Source organism: Marmota marmota, unplaced genomic scaffold (genome assembly GCF_001458135.2).
Source record: "Marmota marmota marmota unplaced genomic scaffold, marMar, whole genome shotgun sequence".
NCBI classification, from domain to species: domain Eukaryota; kingdom Metazoa; phylum Chordata; class Mammalia; order Rodentia; family Sciuridae; genus Marmota; species Marmota marmota.
The window spans coordinates 28,132,316-28,136,346 of NW_026000185.1; the positions used below are offsets into that span (position 1 = coordinate 28,132,316).

The following is a 4,031-nucleotide window of genomic DNA, read 5'->3' on the forward strand; positions in this document are numbered from 1 at the left end:
CCTAGGACTGTTTCAGAATGAGATCTGTAAGAAGAAAAACAGCAACTCAGCGAGACCCTGTATCGAAAATAAAAAATAAAAAGGGCTGGGGTGGAGCACGGGAGACAGGGCCACTGGTCCGATGAAAACGCTGGGTGCCCCACCAGGAACCTCAGACTCCGCGCTTCCAAACCGGTTCCTTCCAGGGACAACGCCCAAGGAGGTCACTACCGCCCTCTAAGGAGTTATGATGCCCTCCACACCGCAGACCCGGTTCCTCCGGCAATGAAGGAGGGTGGCGAAGGCGGGGTGGATAAAGCTCCGCGGTGGCGGGAGAGCCAAGTCGAGCACCAATCGAGCTCCGGGGCAGCTGAGCAGGCCGATCGTGGAGCAGGAACCCGAGCCCTAGCAACAGACCCGCCATTGGCGGTGAGGGAAGAGCCTAACCTGTGATTGGCTCCTGCCACGCCCGCGAGGGAAGGGGCCGCCTCAAGGGGCGGGGCCACGGATGGGTCCGGGCCCCGCCCGCTTCACATCCGGGCACCTGCGCCGCCCGCGGGGTCGGAGCTACTGGGGAGCCGGGGAAGCGGAGGGAACTCTCGGTTTGCCCGTGCGAAACGAGCCCGCGGGAGACGCAGGCAGTGAAGCCCGTGGGTACGGGCGTCTGTGGCGAGGAAGGGCCCAGAGAGAAGCCCCGGGTTGGAGCTCCCAGCTGGGTTGGGCTGGAGGGCGCAGCCTAGTAGTGAAGGCTTGAAGAGTGCTGTGACCAGCGGCGTCCAGCGGGGGGCAGTGGAGGGCAGTAGTGCCGGAGCCCCTGGGTGGGTGGGACCTCGACCTGGAGAGATGCAGAAGCCTCCCTCCCAACTCCAGGCCCGGCGAACCAGCATTATTGCAGTTGACCAGGCGGTCAAACCAGTCATCTTTCGTGCATTTTTTGGGTGCTAGGGGGAACCAGGGCTCTTGTGTTTGCTCAAGAGCTTCATTTTGTCCCTCCCACCATTTACATAAGGGGGGCGGGGGGCAGCCATCATTCTCTCTCTTTGCTTCAGCCCCAGTGGGACTTAGCATACTGATTGGTCTTGGGATATAGACAGTATTTAGGGAGATTACACGGAAAAGGACACTCATAATGCTTCAGAGCTTCTGTCCTTCATACCGTTTCCCCAGCCTTTATTTGCAAAATCTCGTCTGTGTTTCTAATGTAATCTGATTTAGCACCGGAGGATATTTTTTTTTCCACTTTGCCCCCTCCCTTATCCACTCCAGTCTAGAACTCATCATTGAAGGACCACAATACACCAATAAGGAATGTTCCAGAGACAGCAGTCCTCAAAGTCAGGAGGCAAAAACCTTGCAAACCATAATATAAAAAACCCACCACCAGTTTTTTGGAAGTCACTTTTGGCTCCCTAACAATCCAATATGACCTTTCCCATCTGGCTTTAGACTGACAACCACCCAGATGTGGTGGGCCACAGGATCCCAGCGCCTCAGGAGGCTGAGGCAGGAGTGGCCAGCCTGATCAACTTGGTGAGACCCTGTCTAGAAAAACGGGCTGGTCAGCGCAATGGCGCTCACCTGTAATCCCAGCGCCTTGGGAAACTGAGGCAGGAGGATTACAAAGCCAGCCTCAGCAACTGAATGAGACCCTGTCTCAAAAAAAGGAGGGGGGGGCTAGGGATGTGGCTCCAGTGGTTTAAGTGCCCGTGGTTTCAATCCCTGGTACCAAAAAAACATAAACAAAAGGTGGGAATGTAGCTCAGTGATAAGGGGTTGCCTACCATGTGCAATGCCAAATTCAGTCCCCAGTACTACATAAATGACGAGAGGCTGCAATTGTAGCTCAGTGGTATAGTGCTTGACTACATTTGTGGTTCCAACCCGTGTCACTAAAACAAAAATAACCACTAAGACCCCAGCCCTAAAATACTGCTTCAGATTAGAATAAAAAGTGGCATTTGGATGTCTAAGAGCCAAAGTAGTAGGTAAGATAATTTGTCCGTCATTGGAAGAACCAGGGTTTTTTGGTGGTTGTTATTGTTTTGTACAGGGGGATGACTGAACCTGGGGCACTGAGCCACACATCCCCAGCCTTTTTTTCTTTCATTCTTTTTTTAATTTAAGACTGTCTTGCTGAATTGTTTAGGGTCTTACTAAGTTGCTGAGGGTGGCTTTCAAATTGCGATCCTCCTGCCTCAGCCTCCAGAGATTACAGGCATGCGCCATTGTGCCCACCTGGGAGAACCAGTTTAGCATATGGCTGAGGCTTCCCTAACCAGACCCAGAATGAAGGTGGCCGGCATCCACTCAGCTGTTGCTGATATAACTATGGCACATATGGTGAGTGGCACCGTTTCTCCACCCCACCCGACACCCTGCTCAGGACACAACAGCTGTAGATTGCCAGGCCTCACCAGGCCAAGCATGTGGGACAGTTTGCTGAGTCAAAGCAAGTGCTCATAGAGCACCTCCCTTTTCCCATGGGGGTTGGGGGAAGGTACTGGGAGGAGGCAAAGCCCAGCCTAGCAGACCAGTCAGGAAACATGATGGTTCTCAAGGGTGGCTCAGTCCTCCTGGCCCATGATTCAGAGCTGCTTTCACCCTGTGGCTTAGGTTGGCCTTGGTGTTGGTTGCTGCTGACCAGCAAAGGAACCAGGGAGAAGGCTGGAAGACAGAGCCACAACCTCCGGCAAGGGAAAGGGCTGCGGGCAAAGAAACAAAAATCCTTTGGCAAGACAAGTTTCCCAACTGGGTAGGAAACAAACTGAATGGCAGGAGGAAACTTACAGACAAGCCCAGAGTGTGGGACATTCTATGAGAATATCAAGTAGCCTGTTCTCTTGCAACCCAGAGTCAATGTCATAAAAGAGGTCGAATGAATTTTGAATTGATCCTCCTTGGCATGGGAGTGGTGTTAGAATGAGTCATCAAGGGCTGGGGTTGTGGCTTAGTGGTAGAGTGCTCGCCTAGCATGTGTGAGGCCCTGGGTTCGATTCTCAACACTGCATTCGTGTAAATAAAGGTCCACTGACAACTAAATAAATGTTAAAAATAAAAAAAGAAAGAAGAATGAGCCATCAAATGCATCCTGAGGACAATGTGGGGAAATCTGAACATGGGCTGATACACTAGGGAATTGCTGTTTGGTGTAATGGTGGTTACGTAAGAAAACCATCCTTATTTTTAGGAGAAATGTGAACACGGAGTAAATGGCATGTGGCGACTTCCAAGTTCCACAACACAAAGAGAAGTCTGCCCCCTTCCAATGGGGCTAAATCCTCTAATTCAAGAGGCCACCAAATCCCATTTATCCTTATTTAAAATCACTGTGCAAACATTTCTGGTCCATAGTAGCGCTCAAAAGAAGCAAAAATCCTATCTCAGGCTGAGCCATATCAGGAGGGGGACAGCAGGGTTATACTACAAAGGGGCAATGAATGGCTGGCATGTGTACAGGCATGGTGGGACAGTTAATGGGAAACCAGGGGTCAGCACAGGATTAGCCAGGTAGTAAATATTTTAAGGTTTGTGAACCACCTGTGTTTCTTGTAGGAGGATCCAAAGTTCAAGGTAAAAAAATAAAAATACATATAGTAAATAAGAAAATTTTTAAAAATTGAAATCAGTCTCAGCCACTTAGCAAGACCCTGTCTCAAATATTAAAAAATTAAAACTACATTCTTAGCAAGAATACAAAAAACTGTTTTACACTGCACCCTTTATTTATTTTTCAGTTTTTGGTGGACACAACATCTTTATTTTATTTTTATGTGGTGCTGAGGATCGAACCCAGCACTCTGCGCATGCCAGGTGAGCGTGTTACTGCTTGAGCCACATCCCCAGCCCCAACATCGGCACCCTTTTATATTGTTAGGTGCATACACCGCTAATTAAAAAACATTCCTACCCCCAAATCATGTTCCTCAAAGTAATTCCTATTGGCTTTCCTCTCTTGCAGTAGGGCAGGAGTGCCTAACCAGTACCTTACTTAACCTGGGCAATCTGTTCACTTGTGAGGCCTGTGAGAGCCCGCTCCTCCTGCAGACTCCTCC

The 4,031-nt window shown here is 50.2% G+C and overlaps 1 long non-coding RNA gene across 1 annotated transcript; it reads left to right on the top strand.

Annotated features, from left to right (window-relative positions):
* LOC125612386 lies at positions 1-2,852 on the top strand. The gene is made up of 3 exons (XR_007342753.1): positions 1-633; positions 2,179-2,319; positions 2,593-2,852. It is a non-coding gene; the product is annotated as an uncharacterized LOC125612386 (long non-coding RNA).
* The last annotated feature ends 1,179 nt before the right edge of the window (positions 2,853-4,031 follow it).